The 23318-nt window shown below is 41.8% G+C and overlaps 1 protein-coding gene and 1 long non-coding RNA gene across 5 annotated transcripts in view; one reads left to right on the top strand and one right to left on the bottom strand.

The window, feature by feature from the left end:
• The window catches only part of LOC144280477 (uncharacterized), a 69540-nt gene that overhangs the window by 15696 nt on the left and 30526 nt on the right, over positions 1-23318 (top strand). The window lies entirely within an intron of this gene.
• Positions 1-23318, bottom strand: part of LOC144280480 (uncharacterized) — a 59884-nt gene that overhangs the window by 30185 nt on the left and 6381 nt on the right. The window contains exons 2-5 of one of the 3 annotated variants that reach the window (XR_013348882.1): positions 23046-23113; positions 21912-22077; positions 2084-2336; positions 416-493 (exon numbers count right to left, since the gene is read on the bottom strand). This is a non-coding gene — a long non-coding RNA (uncharacterized LOC144280480). The remainder of the gene's footprint in view (positions 1-415; positions 494-2083; positions 2337-21911; positions 22078-23045; positions 23114-23318) is intronic. The other 2 variants (XR_013348883.1, XR_013348880.1) reach the window with 2 other exon arrangements.

Genomic DNA, 23318 nt, shown 5'->3' with positions numbered 1-23318 from the left:
TGAGGCAAGTGTCAGAGCTGGAATTTGACCCAAATTAGTGTCTGAGCTGGAATTTGACCCAAATTAGTGTCTCCAAATTCAATCCCTTTCTCTCTCTTTTTTTTTTTTTTAAGATTTTATGTATTTATTCTTGAGACACACACACACACACACACACACACACACACACACACAGAGGCAGAGACACCAGCAGAGGGAGAAGCAGGCTCCATGCAGGGAGCCCGACGTGGGACTTCATCCCAGGTCTCTAGGATCAGGCCCTGGGCTGAAGGCGGCGCTAAACCGCTGAGCCACCTGGGCTGCCCCCAGTCCCTTTCTCATAGTCTTGTGCTGCTGATTGAAATCAGTGCTTGCCCCCAAACTCAGAGATTTTTTAAAATAAAAAATAGAAACATTGTATTCTAAAAACATTTACCTTTGGACTTATCTCCCAAAGATGTTTCCCCAGGGGAAGACTGTGAGTGACACTGGGATCCATGATGGCCATGGATTTCTAAGGGTAGAAGGAAAATTTGAGTTCCCCTGGCTAGTCTCCCATCTGATGTTTGAACCCCCGATGATAACACTCCCCCAAGGGGCCACATGGCCTCTGAGAATCAACAGCAGGACAATCACTGGATTACTTGGACAGCTCAGTGCACCTGTTGTGAGCGCTGCTTTCATCTGCTTCCTAGTACTGGTTCTATCCTGGAAATATATAGAGTTGGCCTCACTGTCTTAACCCCTTGTGGCCCTTCCCATATTTGAAACAGCTATAAGGGACCCTGTAAGTCTTCTTTACTCCAAGTTGAACATTCCGAGTTCTTTACAGGACACAGTCTAGAAATTTTTCTCTCTGGCCATCATACTGAATGCATCCCAGTTTCTCTATGTTCCTTTTACAGAGAGGCATTCAGAATTGATCATTTTGCTCCACAGGAATGAGAATGATCATCTCCCTTGCTTTTCGTACCGTACCTCTCTTGGTATGACCTGCAAGTACATCTGACTTTTCCAGCACCTCATCAGAGAAATGTAAGCTCTCTCTTCCCTGCTCTTTCTCCTTCCTTACTTTCCTCTCCTCCTCTTCCTTTTTTTTCCTTCCTTTTTTTTTTAAACACATGCTGTTATGTAGGCAACCTGGAGTTTGTAATTTATATGTTGGACTTAAGTTGTTCTGCTTTCATCACTTTGAAAGTTCATTTTGTTAGAATTGACATTTTGAGGATTTTTTTTTTTTTACTTTGGCTTTTTGTTTGTTTTCATTTCATGGTCATGACTCCCAATTTTATAACATCCATAAACAAAAACATTTAAAAATGTTTTCTATAGTTTTAACTAAATCACTGCTGTACGAATTGAGCATGACAGGGCCAAAGACAGAGTCCTTTGGGAAGTCATAGGAAATCTTTTTTTTTTTTTTAAAGATTTTATTTATTTATTCATAGACACAGAGAGAGAGAGGCAGAGACACAGGCAGAGGGAGAAGCAGGCTCCACGCAGGGAGCCCGATGTGGGACTCCATCCCAGGTCTCCAGGATCACACCCCAGGCTGCAGGCGGCGCCAAACCACTGCGCCACCGGGGCTGCCCAGTCATAGGAAATCTTAAGATTTTTTATTTTATTTTATTCATGATAGACATAGAGAGAGAGAGGGAGGCAGAGACACAGGCAGAGGGATAAGCAGGCTCCATGCTGGGAGCCCGACGCGAGACTCGATCCCGGGACTCCAGGATTGCGCCCTGGGCCAAAGGCAGGCGCTAAACCGCTGAGCCACCCAGGGATTCCCTATAGGAAATCTTTTAGTTGTTGAGTTACCAAGCCACAAGCCATGACCTTTTATCATTGTGCCCCCCATATGTCTCTATCTAGTCTGGAAGAATATCAGGTGTTTCACATGCACCATCACACATAACCCGGGTGGTTACATGCTCCTCTTTTATAGCTGGGCAAACTGAGGCTCACTGGTGAGGGAGCTTGCCTGGGATTGCCTGTTTGCTAGGAGTAGACTGGGATTTGCACACAGGATTTCCTATCCCATCTGCTCTGTGTGGCTGTACCCATTGTGAATTACTTTGCTGAGATCCAGAGATGCAAATATTACCTCATTTTCCTTAGTTACAGGAGAGCATTTCTGACCTCAAAGAGCAAAATATTATAGTAGAAATGCATTCTCTTCCTCCTTTTCCTGGAGAACCGCAGGCAAGAGTGTGGATACTTCACTCCTCCCTAGGGATAGGACTTAAGACCATCGCCTTCCCTTTGACCTCTCTTAGAGTAGATGTAAAAATAATGTTTGAAAAGGACTTCTTGGATCTTCTGGGCAATTTGAGTAGTTGAGTTCTGAAGGTGAGGAACTAGGCACAAAGAAAACAGATTTTTAAGATGCTGGTAAAAAGTTGTTTACTTAAACTCTTGGTAATAAAGTCACACACACACACACACACACACACACACACACACACACAAAACCAGAGTTAGAGAGCCTTGCTTTTTAGGACATGCTACAAAGAGTTCATATTTTATAATAAATTACTATGAAGTTTAGGGACGCCTGGGTGGCTCAGTGGTTGAGCATCTGCCTTCTGCTCAGAGGGTGATCCCCGGGTCCTGGAATTGAGTCCCATGTCAGGCTCCCCACAGGGAGCCTGCTTCTCCCTCTGCCGGTGTCTCTGCCTTTCTCTCTGTCTCTCATGAATAAATAAATAAAAATAAAATATTTAAAAAATTACTATGAAGTTTAGAAAGGACAGAAAAACAACATAAATGATACAGGGAACTACTGCTGCTCAAACCACAACTGGTATCTAGCTTGTTGGTAGGCAAGAAAGTGTGTTTGGCATAGTTAGGATCCATGAGGGGCAGAAGCCCAGGGGGAAGTAAGCCATCCTGAGGAAGTATCAGCTTGCCACATTTCTCTCTCATTGAGGGACTGATCTTTGGTGTATCCCTGAATCTTCTAGGAGGAGTCCTGTTAAATATTAAGTAATGAAAACAGGTACCATTGCTTCATGAGAGCTTCATGATTCTCAGCTATAATTAATAACAGATGGTTTGCAATGAAACAATGCACTAACAGTATGTATAGCTTAAAAAACAAGGACCAGGCACCTGGGGGGGCTCAATCGGTTAAGTGTCTTCCTTCAGCTAAGGTCATGATCCCAGGGGCCTGGGATCAAGTCCCTGCATGGGGCTCCTTGCTCAGTGGGGAGTCTGCTTCTCCATTTCTCTTTCCCTCTGCCTTTCCCCCTGCTCGTGCTCACTCTCTCAAATAAATAAAATCTTAAAAAAAAATCAGGGATGCTTGGCTGGCTCAATAAGTTAGGCACCTGCATTCAGCCAAGATCATGATCCCAGAGTCCCAGGATGGAGCCCTACACAGGCTGCCTGCTAGGCCCTCTGCCCCTCATTCTCATTCTCATGGTCATTCTGTCTCTCACACTCTCCCAAATAAATAAATAAAGTCCAAAAAAGAAAAAAAAAGAAAATATTTTTAAAAACAAAACAAAATAAAAAGGACAGCTAGTTATCCCCTTTCATAAAGAGAGTCAAGGTCAGTGCATGAAACAAAAGATAGTAGTGAGGAAATGTTGCCTATTTGCTTCCCCAGCAAATGTACCCATTTCCTACATTAATAGAGGCCTTTTCTCTGTGAGGAAGTTCATTTAGTATCTTTCTTCCAAAACAGAGTCACTTAAGATAAATGAACTTACAACACAATTGATTGAGGTAAACCCCAACACACTAATTCAGTCTTTCTGGAATACTAATATACTCCAGTGAAGAATTAGGGAATAAGATGAAACTTTTATCTCTTTTTCTGCAAAGGAACTGCTCAACTCAAAATTAATTGCTAAGGGAAATGGTTCTACATTATTTCCCATAAACCTACCTTGGGGACTGAAGGACTGTGGGTAGTGGGGAACCCCAGACATGGAATCTATGTCCTAGGGCACTGCTAACACAGTGCATAATTTTCAGCAACTCCCAAGTGACTTTTTCTGACATCCATTCCATGTAAAACAATGGAAACCTATTTCCATGCTTATTTGTGTTTCCCGGGAGCCCTTAGATGCCATGGTGAAGATGAAAGGACTAGACCCTTTTTCTTACTCCCTTTAATGATTATTCATAATTTTCTAAAATCATTTCATGGAGCAATGCTGCCTGAAGATGAATTTTAGGTCTATTTGTCTATTTATTCATTTGGTCATTCATTCATTCCACAAATATTTATTAACTACATCTTAGAGATCTAGGGACTAACGAGCATAAAAAATGAGTAAGCTTCAGTCATCATCCTCAAGGAACTAAACATTTAGTAGAGGAGTAAGACACGTATGCAGATAGCTGTATATAAGAACAATATAATAAATGCTTTAAAAAGGTTCAGATAAAATCCCATGGGAGGTTCACATCCAGTCAGAAAGAATAGGGAAAGCATCGTGAAGATGATATCATTCGACTCCAGGGATAGAGCGGTTACAGGATCTCAACAGAGGCAACTGGAGGAAGCATCCGTTCAGACCCAGGAAACCACACAAACAAAAGCAAGGCATGTTCTGAGAAGAGCAAGTAGACCAGTTTGGCCAAAGCATAGGAGGGAATTGTGGAGAGAGGCACAGTTCAGGATATATGCTGGGGGATCTCAAACACTGGGTTAGAGAATTACATTTTAGTTTCATGGGCAGTGGGAAGCCATTGAAAGTTCTCAAGCAGAGAAGTGATGTAGGCAGATCTTTAGTTTGGGAAGATTTATTTGCTGTGGTATGTGAGGTACGTTGCATGCAAGGAGAGTCCAGAAGACTAAGGAGAGCTACTGAAGTATTTCTGGTGCAAAGGGCTGAGGACTGAGATTAGGATGATGGCAGTGGAAATGCAAACGGAGGTTGAGCTTCAGAAACACTAGAGGCAGTTTGGCAACAGATTGAATAGGGGTGGAGACACACACACACACACACACACACACCAGCTGGCAAAATGGCGACACTCCTAAGAGAAACTGGGAGCATGCACTTGCACACTTTCACTGACGTGTTGGAGCAAGGGGATGGTAGGATTAGGAGTAATCTTTTTAAAAGGCAGCTCAGATCTCCTTGCTCCCCTGCTGATAATATCCAAATGGCCCTCCACTGTATTTAGAATAAAATCCAAACTCCTTGCCACAGCCCAGTGTAAGTTCCATGTGAACTGGCTCCTGAGCTGCTCCAACCTTATCTCTTGGCACTCTCCTCTGCTTCCATTGGCCACCTTGCCATCCCTCAGATGCACCAAGTTCATTTCTGCCTCAGGGCCTTTGCTTTTACTGTGCCCTCTGCCCACAACACTCTGCCCTCAGATCCTCACCTGACTGGCCCTTTCTTGGCAGTCAGGTCTCAGCTTAAATGTCATCTCCTCATAGAGGCCTTTCCTACCCAATCAATTATCATGCCCTTTGCCTACAGCCACCCTTTATCACATCATCCTGCTTTTTATTCTTCACAGCACTTCCCATAATCTGAAGTGATCTTATTTATTTGTTCCCTTTGTGTATGTCTGTTCCGTTCTACCAAAAGCAAGCTCTAAGAGTGTGTCTTGTTCACAACTGTAGTCTGACTATTAGAACCACGCAAAGCACATATGAGGTGTTTCATGAGTAGTTGTCAAGCAAATAAATGAATGAGTGAATGCGAATTCTTTTGGGAGGAATGTTAGCTTTTTATGCAGGTGTCACATTCAGGTAGAGATGGGCAACAAGGACTTGGGTATGTGGGGTTAAAGGCTGAGAGAGGGCAATGTATTACATTTGTCTTACAGGAGATGAAAAGTCAGGACAAGTCACTTCCTGGGCCATTTTGAGGAAAGGTATCTTTTCACTGCTTCTGCCTCAATCACTGATTTTTTTTTAAGATTTTATTTTTATTTATTCATGAGAGACACAGAGAGGCAGAGACATAGTCAGAGGGAGAAGCAGGCTCCCTGCAGGGATCCTGATGCAGGACTCAATCCCAGGACCCCAGGATCATGCCCTGAGCCGAAGGCAGCTGTTCGACCAGTGAGCCACCCAGGCATCCCTCAATCACTGATCTTAACTTCTAGTCTCCAACTTAACCTACAATGTTCCAATGAGTGTCTTTTGTCCTCCAGGACTGTCTACTTGGCAGACTTAAGCAAAAATGCTACCTTGTCTGAAGTAGTTTTTTAAATTCCTGCTTCAGAATTGCTCACAGAGTCTGCAGCACCTTAATAATATTGTGAAATATTAATAAGTACTATTCACTAAGCACTTGTGCCAGGCACTATACTAAGTATTTTCAGAAATTGTCTCACCAAATCCACCTCAAAACCTTATAAAGTAGGTAAAAAGATTCCCCAGTTTTGTGGTGAGAAACTGAGACCCAGAAACATTAAATCCCGTGAGCAATGTCAGATCTGAGGTTCCAGTGCTGTCTGAGGGACTCTGAAGCCTGCATGCTTAACTGCTGGTCAGTGTCTGTGGTGAGAGAGAGAGCTTGTGGGAGTGAGGGAAGGGGGTGGGAATCTTTCTTTCTTCAACATGAATGTGACTTTGGGAAACATCCAGGAGCTGTAGAACAGAATCCTGGTTATGCCACTTGATAGATGTGTGATCTCAGATGGGAAACTTTCTCAGTAATAAAATGCTGCTGCAAATGCTCCTCATAGAATTGTGTTGCCAGCTATAATCTGTAAAATGCCTGGCACACAGTGGGACTTCATTTTGCACTCCTTTCTTTTTTTTTTTTTTTAAAGATTTTTTTTTTATTTATTCATGATATACAGAGAGAGAGAGAGAGAGACAGAGAGACAGAGAGAGAGAGGCAGACGGAGAAGCAGGCTCCATGCAGGAAGCCTGATGTGGGACTCGATCCCAGGTCTCCAGGATCACACCCTGGGCCAAAGGCAGGCGCTAAACTGCTGAGCCACCCAGGGATCCCCCGCACTCCTTTCTTTTATCAGAGAACTAACTCTTGATTCGTTCAGGGTTTGATCATCTAGTTGGTGGAAGAGCGAGTCCCTTGCTTTTTCCTCAACTTTCTTATTCTTATCCTGTTATATAATTTGTTTCCACTTCTGTGATGAAGTTGGGCAAGAGGAAGAATTGGAGGTTGTACTGTGTGAGAAAGGAACTAGAGGAAATGCAGTCTGAAGTGATTGCTTCAGATTTCTACTTCATTTTTGTTTCAAGCCTGTGATCTGGGGCAAGCACCCAGGTCTCAATTTCCTCATCTGTAAAATGAAATAATATTACTTGTCTTCTACATCGCAGGGTTGTTGTGAGGATCAAATTATAGCCTGAAAGAAATTTGGAGAACATAAAGTTATATACAATTGTAAGGTGTTCTTATCATTGCCATCATTACAAAATGAGAGTCCATCCTTCTTTTTAGAAGTTCTGAAGCAATAATAGTGCTCTGTTTGTAAATTGCCCAAATTAAACTCGTGCCTTTCTTTATTCTTCAATTGAAACAATTCCCAAACTACTCCCTTAATCTTTTATCTTACTTAAAGTTCTGGCTTAAAATGAGGTTGATATCTGCCCTATTCCATCCATATGGTAGCCAATATCTACATGTGATCATTCATATTTAAATTAATTAAAATTAAGTGAAATTTAAAATTCAGTACTTCAGGGGCACCTGGGTGGCTCAGTCAGTTAAGCATCTGCCTTCAGTTCTGGTCATGATCCCAGAGACCTGGGATTGAGCCTGAGCCCGCCTGGGGCTCCCTGCTCAGTGGGAAGTCTATTTCTCCTCCTGCCCCTGCCTTTCCCCTTGCTTGTGCTCTCTCTTGTTTTCTCACTGTCTCTGTCTCAAGTAAATAAATGAAATCTTAAAAATAAGTTAAAAAATAAAATTCAGTTTTTCAACTGCACTGGCCTCATTTCAAGTACTCAGTAGCTATATGTAGCTAATGGCCACCATATTGGACAGTGCAAATAGAGAACATTTCCATTTTGCAGGAAGTTCTAATGCACAGCACCATGGCTGATTTTTCCCTGACTTCCATTTTTCCATGCTTTCTCTTAATGCTATAGGCATGATGAAACCAAGCTAGCTGTTCTTCAGATGAGGACCTTGAAACCCAATGTACTTGCCAATGCCTATATGATAGAATATCAAGAATTATAAGAATGTTTGCATCATCTATTCCAACTTCCTAATTTTACATATGAGAAAATTTAAGCCCAAAGAGAGTGAGATCACTTGCTTGAACCCATACAACTCTTTAATGGATTTCCACTGCTTTTCTCACAGTGGAACTGTGGACTCAAGAGTAATAGAGTAGGCTGATATTCCTTTTGCAGGGCTGCTAATACCATCCATCTCAGCAGAAAATATGCCTGAGACAGAATTTACAAGTAGCTTGCTATTGTGATTTGGCATCCTTTTCCTGCCTGGCCAAGTGTTGCAGGTGAGCCCCCACTCTGTCATTGTGAAGGTGTGTTGGAACACACGTCCATTGTGAAGGTGTGTTGGAAGCGAACACGTCCTTCCATGCTGCCTCTAAGTTACAAGTGTCCTAGAAAATGGTTGCTTTGAGAACCAGAGTATTCCATGTTTCCATAATTTGAATAAATTTCCCAGATCAGCTCAAATTCCCTGAGATTGGCTTCACTTCATCTTTGCACTTATTTAAATCATGAAATATTGATCTTTAAGCAAACTGCTAGGGAATTTAGAATGGGGATGATTATTTCCCAGAGGTATATGCAATATAGATGTAAAATGCTAAACAGCATGTGGTACATAGTAGGTGACCAATAGATGTTTGATTCCATCCCTCCAGCTTCGCCTATTTCCACTCCCATCCTCACCCCAGCAACCAGCCCTTTCCTAGGTAACTGACACAACACTTGCAATTCCCAAGTTGCTAGAACTTCAAACTACTGTTTTTCAAAAATCTTATCCCCTCTGATTAATCTTCAGTGAGCACCTACAATCAAGGGCCCAGTGTATTCACAGTTTGTAAAGGTATGGGGGGGAGCATATATTTTTTAAATTTACCATCAAGACAAAGGATCTGGTTGGTTTCAAGCATTTCTAGAGACAACAGGGTGCATTTGAAGTAGGAAGTGTGCCAGAAATTTCGCACTGTGTGGTTGTTCTATCCTTCCATATATGTATGTGGATTAAGTAGCATCATCAGTAAGTTTAGGAGGAGAATTCTACTCTAGGCCTGCTTTTCACAATCATAGATAGCTTATTTCCAAAATATTCTAATTGTATTGACATTTCACACATTGATGTATGCCTAAGGGAAATCCAGGAGGGAAAAACAAAATGGAACCCATTCATTTATTTTTGAGTCAAGTAAAAGCAAAGAGAAAATACTTCATTTTTAAACACCAGATATGCTCAACAATTAATGATACAACAATCAATATTTTCTTAAAGCATCGAACTTGGAGTATAACTGACCCTCAGTTGGGAATAAAGCCTAACTCTGTTAGAGGGAAATATGGGTGGAAACAATGAGACCATAAGAAGTGAAAGCCTAAATCCGTTCTCCTCCTAGGACTCCCACCTCCACTCCAATGTCAGGAACCTATCTCTCCTTCCTCCCAATGCTGAGATCTACTTTGAAGGTGGCATTGCTAGTGACCCAGCAGGTCCGACTGCCTTTCCACTCTGCTACTGGCTATCTATCTCAAATTGTGCTACATTTCAGCTCTAATACTTGTACTTTCAAATTGCATGCAAACTGCTCCGCCATTCGCTTGCACACACAAACACCAGCAAAATCCTTGACAAAGCAAGCTGCATTCTCTTAAGAATGGAAGCCCTAGCATATCAAGCGTTAGATATGCTAATGATCCCACCTACCTCTGTAGCCAAAGCCTTATCTTTTTAGAACCCAAACTTTTGTCTCATCCCAAGAGAGTTGTAGTCATGTTGCTTTTCCCCAACATGGCTCTGTCATAGGATTGAAATGTCTTAGGGCAAAACTGTGGTCAAATGATCTCATAAGAGATGTAATTCCACAGCTCTGAAAGACTTTAAAACCTGACAGAGCAAATTCTTCGTTACAAATGCCCTATTGACCCACACAACACAGAATGCTGGACTTTGTGGCACTGGGAAGTTTCAGAGTTGTGACAAGCCACAAAATACCATTTGGTCCAACTTCTAACAATGCTTAAATGCCTTTTCTCATTAAATTTCTTACCTGGGCAATGCTGAACCAGAAAGATTGTTGAGGGGAAAAAAGCAAAACCAAACAAGATTCTTAGTCATTTCACATGGATCCAAAGAGAACAAATATTAATAGTTTGTGATTTCTTATACTCCTACCTGAGGGAGAGGCTTGTACTTTTTTTTTTTTTTCTCAAATATAGAAAGGGCTCAGATGGAAAAGGAGGGCAAATTCAAGAGACTTGTTAGCAGTCTCTTATCTGCAACCCTCTTTCCCATAGATCTTCCCAGAAGATACGGTAAAGACATTAATTAGACTTGAGGACATCTTTGAAGAAAGACCTCCTTCTGTCTAGGCCCAGAGCAGAGGGCAGTCCAAGAAAAGAGGCATTTCTTTATGTGTATTATTGTATATGTGCTTACGTCTTCCTCATGGCTTTCTTTCTTTTATTTTTAATTTTTGTTTCTTTATTTTTAAGTAATCTCTACACCCATCGTGTGGCTTGAACTCACAACCCTGAGATGAAGAGTTGCACGCTCTACCGACTGAGCCAGCAAGGTGCTGCACCCATCGCATGGCTTTCTTCTTCAACTGTCTCATCTCCCTCACCATTCTCATCATTCATTTATTTATCCAGTCATTCCCTGAGTACCCACCACTGACTGTGTCAGGTGCTAAGGATCCCTCTCTAGAAATCATAAAATAAATGCCTTCCCTTCTGGTAGTGTACTGTGTTGTATAGCAATGAATAAACAGTCCAGTCTAAAGTGGCAAAAATTATTAATAGGAGCCTAGAGGAGGGAACATGACTACTGGGCAGCTGGAGGAAGCAAGGGAAGGAGAAAAGTCTTATTATTTTTTTTAAGATTTTATTCATTCGTTTGTGAGAGATGCACAGAGAAAGGCAGAGACATAGGCAGAGCAAGAAGCAGACTCCTCTTGGTGAGCCTGATGTGGGACTCAATCCCAGGACCACAGGATCACAACCTGAGCCAAAGGCAGATGCTCAACCACTGAGCCCCCTAGGCACCCCTGGAGAAAACTCTTAGATGGAGCTTTACAGGTCTAGAAGAATCTTTTGGGTGAACAACTGGGGAAGAGAGGTAAGCAGAGGAAAGGCACCTCGTAGGAGGGAACAGAAAGTTCAAGGTCATGGAACCATTTGAGAACCAAGTCTTCATAGTGAATAATGATTTAGCTAAAAAAAAAGTAGTGAGTGAGAGAAGTAGAGAGGTGATATCAGAGATGCCACAGTCAGGGAGAGAACCAGAAGAGGCCTTGGGGAGCTGACAGTGCAAATCCTGCAGACTCAGGCAAGGTATAGGCTGGCAAGTGCTTCTTCCATTTGACAGTTTGAAGCCATTTGTGACCTAGGTGGAAGCAGCTGATCTGAAGTAGGAAAGGTGGGAGATTTGCATCCTCATCTTCTTTGGGGCAGGGGTTGTGTTTTCAAGTTCTTACTATTTAGACGCTCCACCTTTTGCTTCTCTTCGTCATCCTATTCCTTTGCCCATCCCTGCTCCTTCATACACCATTATTGATTGATTGCTATCCTAAATTCCAAACACAGTTTCAACTACCCATAGACATCTCTCTCTTTTTTTTTTTTTTCCCATAGACATCTCAACCTTGATCTTCCACCTTGAGCAAAATAAAACACATTCACTTTAATCTAAAAAGCCTGAGTCTCCTCCGGTATTCCTTTTCCTAGTTAACTCATACCACCTTTCATCCAGTACCTGAAGCCAGAAACCTTGGACTCACTGAATTCTTTCCCTCACCTTCTACACCCAAATGGTCATGAGGATCTATTGACTTCACCTCAAAAATGTCTTCAAATTTAGCATTTTCTTTCTCCACCTGGTACCGTGTATGTACTTCTTTTAGGATTTATTTCATTCCATCATAGTTTTGTGTATGTACATACTTCCCCCTTTAAATCCTGAGATCCTTGGGTGCCTGGGTGGCTCAGCATTTGAGTGTCTGCCTTTGATGCAGGTCGTGATCCCAGGGTCTGTGGATCGAGTGCTACATGAGGCTCCCCTCAGGGAGCTTGCTTCTCCCTCTGCCTATGTTTCTGCCTCTCTCTGTGTCTCTCATGAATAAATAAAATCTTAAAAAAAATAAATCCTGAGATCCTTGATAATAAGGTTGTTTTCCTTTATTTAATCTTATGCCTCTGCCCCTAGTACAGTGCCTGGCACCCGGCTGATGCTCAACGCATATAAGCATCACTGAATGAATGAATGAACAAGATCTTTCCAGATGTGACATTTGCCTTCCTGTCTAGAAGCTTATGGAACCATTTTTGTGTCTGTGGTTCTGACCTTTCTGCTCTCTGGTCTGCCTGCCAACCTACCTCCTTCACTTTAGCTCTAGTTGGATGACACATGATTTTGAGGAAGAACAGATGCATGAAACCAACCAGTTATGAATTTGCCCCTCTCCACTTCTCCAATAGAGGTAAACATTTCTCAGATAAGAAAAATGATAGATAATCCAGTCTTTAGGGGTGGAGATGTGGATAATTACCAGAGTAATCATTCCTTCATTGCAGGACTACTAATTTCTGAAAGCTATGTCTCATTCAGAATAGGAACCAGTGTCAGTGGAACAAATGAATAAATGAATGAGCAAAAGTTTGAATGCAGAAGAGAAATGTGAATCAGACATCCAACTTCAAAATTTTTTTAAAGATTGGTTGATTTTGAAAGAGAGAGAGTGAGTGGTGGGGAGGAGCAGAGGAAGAGGGAAAGAGAGAACCTCAAGCAGACTCAACATGGGGGGCTCGATCTCACAACCCTGAAATCATGACCTGAGCTGAAATCAAGAGTTGGATGCTTAACCAACTGAGCCACCCATGTGCACACCCTAGACTTCCAACTTTGAAGAAGAACTGCTTTCATACCTCCAGGAAAGATTAGCTTTAAGGAAGAACCATTTTAAATTTGAGCATTATGGTGAAGTTCTTGCTAGAGACAGTGTAGCCTTTCAGCCCCCCAGTTGTGCCATCATATTCTTTTTTTAACAGATACTTGACATGATAGTGGATAATAGTTTCAGGACAAGCATATTCCATAAAGGGGATTGGGTATTGTGTATACACTGTGTATTGGCATACACAGTCCCGAATTGGCCCCATTTGGGGTTTGTCCTGGCCGATGGGGTACAAGGACAGGACATAGACTCCCTAACAACTGCCTCAGGTGACTTCCTGGTACCTCTGTCCTTTGCAGGAGTCAGTCTTGGATTTCTCAGAGTCTCCTATTCATGGGGCCATTTCTGATGCTTACAAATGGGAGGCCTTGTTTTTTGGCAGCTTCATTGACTTTTCCCCACTAAAGCAACAAATGTAAAATGTTTTTGTTTTTCTTTTGCCTGAGAGGAGGAAAGCTGGTATGTTTTCTCAGGCAACTATCCCAACATGCTGTCTTCAGAGGAGCGTGGTTGTGTAAACTTTCTGGGCCACAATTTTCTCATTTGTCACGTGAAAGTGGTTGGTTGACTTACCCACATTCTTCCTTAGATTGCTATGCTATGATTTGGGGGTTCATAATATTTCCCTCACCACTCTCACCTCTCGGTCTGACATGCCCTAGCAGCACAGGAAACTGAGTTATCTCAGCTGTGTTATGGAAACAAAACTGATATATTGAGACTCTGTATTAACACAAAAGACAAAATGAGAACCAGGAGAATGGCACAATGATCCTTCTTATAAAAGGTTTCTTCATTTTGTGAAAACATTTATTTATTCATTAATATATGTATTCATTTTTCATCCTCTTAAGTTAATTGCTTGTTAGGTTTTTTTTCATTGTTGTTGTTGTTGTTTTATGTAAGCTCCACACCCAACATGAGGCTTAATCCTGACATCAGTCACAATCCTGACATTAGTAGTCGGATCCTGACATCAGTAGTCGGATGCTCCATTGCCTCAACCAGCCAGGTGCCCCATGCACCTGTTAGTTTTTAAGGCCTGTGCTAAGAGGCTGCTTCCTGCTCTGTTTCAGGATTCCTCATAAGTTGCTCCTCTAATATGTCACACTGGGGTTCCCTGGGACCAAGGACCCTTCCCTGAGTCCCTCACTTGTTAGGTCTGCCCATGCTCTGAGTCATGGTAAGGAACTCTGAGCTATGGTAAGGAACCATGGTAAGGAACCATGATGTAACACATGAGGAAGGAACTCTTAGCTCCTATAGGTGTTCATCCATATAAATCCATCTCCAGCAAAGTAAAGGATGGAGGCAGGGAATACCACAGGTGTGTTATTTGCAGCTTAGGTACAAAGCTCTTGGGCCATCCTGCCCGATGAGCCACCAGAAACAGTCCCTGGCAGAGGCAGATTGGTACTCCATCTCAGGGAAGCTGCCAGCGCATCTCCTATCCACCACCCTGTATACATGGGGCCCACCCAGGTGCCCCTGCATCACAAACGTTACTAAGCATATCCCACAACTAGAGACAATTACTGGGTGAGAGGTAATAACTCACTGTTATGTGACATCTGCAGTGTGCGATCAGTTGTGGTGCTCGTTATCTCCTTACCACTCTGAGGTGAAGAGGATTGCTCATATTATCCCCATTTTATGTAGGAAGAAAGTGAGGCTGCTGGTCCGAGACTTCAGTGTTCTGATTCCAAATCCAGTATTCCTTCTTTCTCCTTGTGCTTTCTGACTGGCCATCACTGACACTCCCACCCTGCAGGCGAGGGACCAACTTGACACCTCCCCTATGCAGAGTATTTTAGGCAGGCAAGGGTGGTTCAGGATTTGTCAGTCTCTCAAGAATTAGCTGCAGACAGAGATCCTCTTTCCATCAATGCCAGGCCTCTGGGTTGGGAGGAGCTCAGTGATCTGGACATTGGGGCAGGGTTCATCCCCAGCCCCACCCCGGGTGACACTGAGGTCCCTGGTTCCTCCTTCACAGGTAAAAAAGCACCCTTTTCCCTGTGTCCACTCCCATTTTCCCCCCAGAGAGACCCTGGAGTGATGGGAATCAGAGCCAGGGACTGCCTTGCCCATAGGGTAAGGCTGTAGGAATCCTCTAGACAGGAGTAGAAAAAGAGTCCAAGCTGCAGCAGGTTACCTTCTGAGAACATGTCACAGGTGGAATGCTCCAAAGGCAAGAGACCTTCACATATCTGAAGAGGTGTACAAACTTCCTTAGTTTTGCCCCTAGGTGCCTGCACTGAAACTCAGTACTCTATTCATTGGCTTAGTAGACATTTATTAAACATCTACTTTATCCTAGGCCCTATTCTAAGTACTAGAGATGAAACCACACAAGACAAGGCGGTCTTCCTAGAGTTCACATTCCAGTGGGGCATAGGCCAGAGGCTAGATTGAGACCAGACTTTTGCTGCAAAGGCTCCTAAGAGTCAGGTGACAGATGTGTTTCCATCCTAGCTTTTTCTAGCATCAATAGAAATCATTTCCAGGATAGGCTGTAGCTCAGATGGCTCAGGAAATTCTTGACCTGAGCTGACCATAGATGACCAGCCAGTATTGCTTTGTGATCTCATTAACACTTCTCTAGAAGGAAAGGTGTACAGGTTGAAGATTTCAGTCCTCTGTAATACTTAAGAACAGAGGTTTGGGCTTTGTCTATTGGTTTTTGTTTTCCCCGAAAGAGCATTCCAGCAAAGAATATCTGTGTTGTGTATATGTACCCACATATTTGTGGAGTCTTTTATTAGACTGTATAGATAAGAGAGGACCAGAGAAGCCCTAGAATGTTTTTCTCAGAGAAAAAAAAAAAAAAAACCAAGTGCTAGAGTCCAGAGAAGATAATATAAAGATTTCCCACAAATAGGTTGAAGTTAGTTCCATTGTTGTGAAAAGAGTTAAAATATATAATTCTGATAGGGAAATGTTTGTCACAATATAGGAATTCTAAGGCAGGTAGTTTAATGAATATAAGTTTGTCAGGGTGTTGGTGTCAGGGGGCATCTTATTCTCCCTAGGATGAAGCATATATTAGACATGCAATAGAGGGTGCCTGACTGGCTCATTTGATAGAACACGCGACTCTGGATCTCCGGGTCATGAGTTCAAGCCCCACCTTGGGTGTGGGGCCTACTTAAAAAAAAAAAAAGAGAGAGAGAAAAGATTCACTCTTTGTAGGGGCACCTGGCTGGCTCAATTGGTAGAACGTGTGACTCTTTATCTTGGGGTTGTAAGTTCAAGCTCCACATTGGGTGTAGAGATTGCTTGATAAAATCTTAAAAAGAATAAAAGACCTCTTAGTTGAGGGTTGCTAGGTAAGAACAAGGTTGAGGCATTCACCCACAGGACAGAACCAGAGGTTCTTAGCCAGAAAGGACCCTGGAGATGTCAAGTGGAAGGGAGAATAAGGCAATTCAATGTAATATATATTAAGAGGGTAGGCTATGGAATGAGTCCTGGGTTCAGTTCCTGACCTTGCCCTTTTATAACAGTGAGGGTTTTTGTTTTTTTCGGTTTTGGAAAATTATTTATTTCAATCTGTTTCTTCATCTCTAAAATTGGGGAATATTACTTAAAGGTTATGTCCAAAAATTCATGTAACCTGGCTCAGTACTAGAGTGAATGGCATTTTCCAGGCGGGAGAAGTGACTTGCTCAAGTCACACAGCTAGTTAGACAAACTGGAAAATAATGAGGATCCCCAACTTCCTGTCATGCGCTTTCTTCTACTACCACCGCACCAGGCCAGAAAAGAGAAGCAGGACAGGTAAAATGTAGGCTTAGTTGAGAAGTGAGTATTATGGTGCCTTGAAGACATAAAAAGAAGTCCCTGTTACTTACTGAGGGCAGCTATGTGTCAACCACTATCCTGCATTCCAGATAATTCTTACTAATCTTCACAGAGACACTACACAGCACTGTTATTATCCCTGTGCTAGGGATGCAGCTCTGAATTGTAGGTGTAATAAATAATCTCCCCAAACCCAGATCTGTCTGACCAACCTCCAAACCTGTGACTTACTCTTAGCCATAAAGGCTGTGGTAGGAATACCGAGATGCAGGAAACAAGTCAAGGTGAGCGGGCTCTGCGAGGCTGCTGAGGGATCCCCCGCTTCCTGCTGTCACTGCTTTTGGTGGCTGCCCTTCTTGAGATTGTGATTGTCATTTGTGGAAAGACACGGTGGATTTGAGTGGACACTGTTTTTACATTATATGTTCAACTGTGTAGGAGAATCTGTGTAGACAAATGAAGATCCTGCTGCCATCTGGGACCAGAATTCCAGGGGAACAAGCCGGCTGTGCACCTTGATGGCAGGGGATGGCATTTTATTTCCAGTGTGAAATGCCAAATAGTCCAGGAATGATAAAATCACCCTCGTTTTTCTTATGAACTCCTAGAAGTCATCTTTGTTGGTATAAATGAGATCATTTAGCCTAATTAGTTCCAAGCTTAATTAGCAGTAATTATCCCAACATGGGAGTAATATCCAAGCAGGAAGTGCCGAGTCCTCGATTAGATAGATCTCTAATTGGTGTTACAATATTGTAATTAAAGCGTGTTTGTACGCCTCTGCCGCAGCACGCGATTTGTTTCATGTCTGATTAAACAGGGAGACCCAGCAGCCTTTGAGGGGGCCAGGATTTCAGATCTGACTTATAGAACATGTTAACCCTGTGACAAAAAATATGGGGGGGCGGTGGGGAGGATTGCCTTCATGGTCATGGTGAGTGTGCAGCCTTGAGCCTTCCTGCTCAAGGCTGTGTGCTTGATCTTCTCACCCCTACTGCTGCCACGCAGCGTGTGTGGAGGAACTGGAGCATTTAGCACAAGGGCCGTTTTGTAAGCTTCACACTTTTGAGGCTGCCTCATAGGTTACCCGGAAGAGACTCTCCAAAACAACCAGGCAATAATAGCTATCATTTATTGAGCATTTACTATGTGCCAGATATGGCACTAAATGCTTTCAATATCAAAATTTATTCAGTCTTCAGAGAAAACCTCTGAGATTACTAATCCCTGTTTTACATACAAAAGCCTGAAGGTGAGGGAGTTGCTTCAGCAAGCTAACTGCAAGGCCACCCTCCCAGGTCCCATCTCAACCATCAGTCTCCCTCCAGAAGGTCACCTCTGACCCTGAGACCAGGTACCCTCCCCCCCAGAACTCCTCCTAGTTTCCCCTCTATAGCTGTATTATAGTTTTATGCTCCATCCGCCCCTGCTCTATGCCCAATACTCCAAACCTAGCGAAGAGCCAGCAGAGGACAGGTGTGTAACAAACAGGCGTTAAATACATTGGCAGAATAATAAGCCGGGTGATCAGAACTCAGCTCTGTGTGCTGTTTAAAATCCCAAAGTTAAGTTTCTAGGTAGTACACATACAGCGAACATGTATTTTGGTGAGGGATAGAAGAATATATTTTCTTTCTTTTTTCTTTAAGATTTTATTTATTTATTTGAGAGACAGGGTAAGCAAGCGAGAGACAGAGAGAGAGAGAGAGAGCACGCGAGCGCATGAGCAAGGAGAGGGGCAGAGAGAGAGGGAGAAGCAGACTCCGTGCTGACTGGGAAGCCAGAGGTGGGGCTTGATCCTAGGACCCCAAGATTATGCCCTGAACTGAAATCAGACACTTAAGTGCCACCCAGGTACCCTGAGAATGGATTCTTTCCTCTCATTTCAAAGTGCTTTCTTACAATTTTGCAATAGATCCCTTAACCATTCACCATATTAATCTATTCAATGCTTCATCTTATATTACAATGTAGAGATTTTTGTCTATATTCAAAAAATTAATAATTAGATCTAATAAGCACAAGAGAATTTGAGTAAATAGAATTTATGTGTATTTGGGACACCTGGGTGGCTCAGTGGTTGAGCATCTGCCTTCGGCTCAGGTCGTGATCTTGGGGTCCTGGGATTGAGTCCCATATCGGGCTCCCCGCAGGGAGCCTACTTCTCCCCCTGCCTATCTCTTCCTCTCTGTGTCTCTCATGAATAAATAAAATATTTTTAAAAAATAATTTATGTGCATTTATACATCATTGGATTCTGCAAATTTTTAAAGATGTGATTAGCATTTTCAGAATCTGAAATTTAGTGGTTCCCAGCTATGGTTTTGGTGCATCTCAAGAATGTCTGGTTATTTCAAATTGTGATCAAAATTCTCAGAAATTATTATTTAATTCTGTATAATTAATATACAGTGTTATATTAGTACAATATAGTGATTCAACAATTCTATGCATTACTCAGTGCTCACCACAACAAATGAACTTCTTAATCCCCATCACCTATTTCATCCATCCCCCTACCCATCTCCCCTCTGGTAAACTATCAGTTTGTTCTCTATGGTTAAGTCTGTTCTTTGTTTTTTGTTTTGTTTTGTTTTGGTCTCTTTTTTCTTCATTTGTTTTGGTTCTTATATTACATACATGACTAAATCATATGGTATTTGTCTTTCTCTGACTTAATTCACTTAGCATTATGCTCTCTAGCTCCATCTATGTCATTGCAAATGGCAAGATTTTATTCTTTTTTATGACTGGATAATATTCCATTGTATATATACACTACATCTTCTTTATCCATTCATCTATTGATAGACACTTGGGTTGCATCCATTCATCTATTGATGGACACTTGGGTTGCATCCATATCTTGGTTAGTGTAAATAATACTGCAATAAACATAGGGGTGCATTTTCTTTTTGAATTAGTGTTTTCATATTCTTTAGGTGAATACCCAGGAGTGGAATTACTGGATCATATGGTAATTCTATTTTTTATTTCTGAGGAATCTCCATACTGTTTTCCACAGCAGCTGCACCAATTTGCATTCCCACCAACAGTACATGAGGTTTCCTTTTTCTCCACATCCTCACCAACACTTGTCACTTCTTATGTTTTTGATTTTAGCCATTCTGACAGGTATGAGGTGATATTTCATTATGGTTTTAATTTGCATTTCTCAAAATTCTCAGAATAAAACAAAATTAACTTTGCTGCTGGGGTGCCTGGCTGGTTCAGTTGTAAGAGCATGAAACTATTGATCTGAGGGTCATGCGTTCAAGCCCCATGTTGTGGGCATAGAGCTTACTAAAAATAAATAAACAAACAAATAAAAGATAGATAGATAGATAAATAAACAAAAAATAGACCCTATGGTGCAACTTTTGAACTCTGCTGGATGTTTAAAAGAAAATATGACACATGATGAATAGTGGAGGAATAAGAAGCAGGTTAGATCAGAATGGAGCCAACACCTTTAAAACTTCGGAAATCAACTATTTAATCTTGGTCACTGCTAAAACATTTAGGAGATAAGAAGCTCAAAAAGAATATTTGTTTATTTTTTAAACTTTTTTGTTTCTATTTTTTTTAGAGAGAGATTATAAGCAGGGAGTGCGGGGAGCGGGGAGGGGCAGAGGGAGAGGGAGAGAGAATCTCATGCAAGCTATCTGCTGAGCATGGAACCTGACTCGAGGCTGGATCTTAGAACTCTGAGATCATGACCTGAGCTGAAATAAGAGTCAGTTGCTTAACCGACTGAGCCACCCAGGCACTCCAAGAATATTTGTTTATTCATTGAAAATCTTTTAAACATATTTTTTGCAAATGAGTAGATGCTACACGAAGTATAAAATTCACAAAGTGTGTAAATACCATCCCTCAGCCACTTTAGAACAACCAGTTTTGCATATACCTTTCTAGAAATATTCTATGTATATGCAAATATATTATTGTTTTGAAAGACATTATTTCTTCCCTTTTTTTTCTTTTTTAGATTTTATTTGACAGAGACAGAGCACAAGTTAGGGGGAGCAGCAGGCAGAGGGAGAAGCAGGCTCCTTGCTGAGCAGAGAGCCCAATGTGGGGCACTGAAGGCAGACACTTAACTGACTGAGCCACTCAGGTGTCCAAAAGGCATTATTTCTTGACCAAACACTATAGCACACACTGAATCATAACAGTGAATCAGCTCACTTCATAGTCTAGGCAGAAACAGGAAGGGAGAATGAGAAATTCAGTGCGTAGAAACCCGAAGCGCAAAGCTCTGTCAGTCTATTTTTTAACAAAGCTATTACTAAACACTGGGATGATATTTTGAAATTCGAATGGTACTAATGGTACTGGTACTAATGGATGAGAAATGCTGCTTGATTTATGACAATAATGACATCATCAAGGGTGAGTCCTGAATCTTCCTGGCTTTTTCTGTTCTCTTAGGATGAGGTTTCCCCGGGGCTGTTTACTTAGTACCAGCAAAATGAGGCAGAGGGAATGGGTTCCAGTCACTGTTAGCAATTTAACTTACTGTTGGTCTCTGTCACTAAAGGAGTTAGGGGAGAAAGTGAGAATGAATTCATGCAAATTTTGCACCTCGAAAGAGAAAAGTTTCTTTATATAAAGATCATCACCATTACATTATTCATTACATTATTTTGTATGGACAGGACTCGGTGTGTATCTTGGAGGACTATTTTAGTGTCAGAATAATCCACTAAGCTTCCTGCAGTATTGCACTAATAGTTGGGAACTTTTTTCACTTTTGAATTACCAGAAATGATCTGACCATGATACTAAAATAATTGGATTTGCATTTATACAAGTAACAGGCGAATGAGGTTAAAATTGTTGGGGTATGAGTATCTTATGATGCCCAGGGAATATCTGGCCAAGGTCATCATCAGCTTACTATAGTTTATATTTAGAATTTATTGAGCCCTACACATGCTAGGCTTTGAGGAAACCTGGTGCCCCGGGAACTAATAAATAGTCTTAAGTTATTTATCATCTCATTTTGTGTATCAAAGACTTACCTAGAATCCCTGTGGCTTTCACCAAGGGCTCACCTTGGATGGAGATAGACTCTGATGCTTCTTTTCTGGCTGTGAAAGTCTCTCTTGACTCTGAGTAGACTACATTCTCTTCTGAAATGCTGTGGAATGTTCTGGAAACATCATCTAGGACCACAGTCTAACCTTTGGTCTTTATTTTAAATACTCTCCTCCATGACACCTGTAAACGCATTTATAGTTTGTGTCCCAATTTTTGGCTTAGAGAATATAGCCACTAGAGCTGGAACAAAGTGGCTCTAATTTGGGACCTGACTTTTTTGCCTTCCTTAGTGGAAAAGTAACTTTTTGCCTTGTTTCGCTGGACCTTGATCTTTTCGTTTGTAATAGGATGTTGGGCCAGTCTCTAGGGTACCTTTTGTCTTTGGGATTTGACCATTATGAGCTTTGGGACAGTGTTTCCAAAGTTTTTTGTTTGTGTGTGTACATTTAATGTTTTCATGATATCAAGCTCTGAATGAATATGGCTATAAACAATATGACAAATTAAGACATTAGATCTATAAGGACAAACTCCAAATATTTTTGAGGTAAGAATTAATTGATTGTTCCCTTTTACTCAGCTTAAATCTAGAAAACCTTCCTCCTCTGTGATGCTTCAATAAATTTTGAGTTCTCCTTCTCAAGGTATATCCATTCCTGGTTCCCGGCGGGTTTTTCTCTGCCTTCACAATATTTCCAAGAGTCTGCTTTTCTCCTCCCCCTGGCTCATAACTGTGACTTACTTCAGTTATTCCCCTTCTACCATTAATAAACTTAGTAGTACTGCTCGTCCAGGGCGGAGACCGTGAGATACTATTATTCATCTTATTGGGCTTCCTCTCTCTGTGTCGAGTGCTTTGTACGTATTGGGCTTTTTGAAATGGTTGTTGATGGAACTGAACTTCTGACAATTCCTACCCAATCACACCCTTCAGAACTTCTTCCAAAGAAACCTTTCCGGACTAACTCAATTCAGACTTTGCCTTCCCTTTATTTGTATGCCATGATACATATGTACATGTGGCTTTTATCATATGAACTTGTGCAGTTATTTGCCCTAGTTCTTCCTTTTGGGACACAAGTGAAATATGAGAGAAAGGTCCTCAGTCTTGGAGTTAGAAAAATTGGGTTTTGCTTCTGCGAACTTACTAGTTGCGTAGCCATGGACAGTCACTCAGCCTCCCCAAGTCTCAGTGCTGGTGTTGTTTCTGTTTAACCTAAAAGAGGGAGAGAGGGAAAGGATGAGGATGGATCTAATGATTCTCGCCTTAGGACCCTGATTTTTGGCATAGTGGCTCCCTAACAAGATGATAAACTTCTCAAGGGCAAAGATTTTCATTTTTCTACAATTTGGAATAGCTAACACTGCTTGACAAAGATGGTACTTAGTAAATTCTTCCATAGAAAATGACTGTTATTCTA

The sequence above is a fragment of the Canis aureus genome, chromosome 12, assembly GCF_053574225.1.
Source record: "Canis aureus isolate CA01 chromosome 12, VMU_Caureus_v.1.0, whole genome shotgun sequence".
NCBI classification, from domain to species: Eukaryota; Metazoa; Chordata; class Mammalia; order Carnivora; family Canidae; genus Canis; species Canis aureus.
This window is presented reverse-complemented; position numbering and strand designations above follow the sequence as displayed.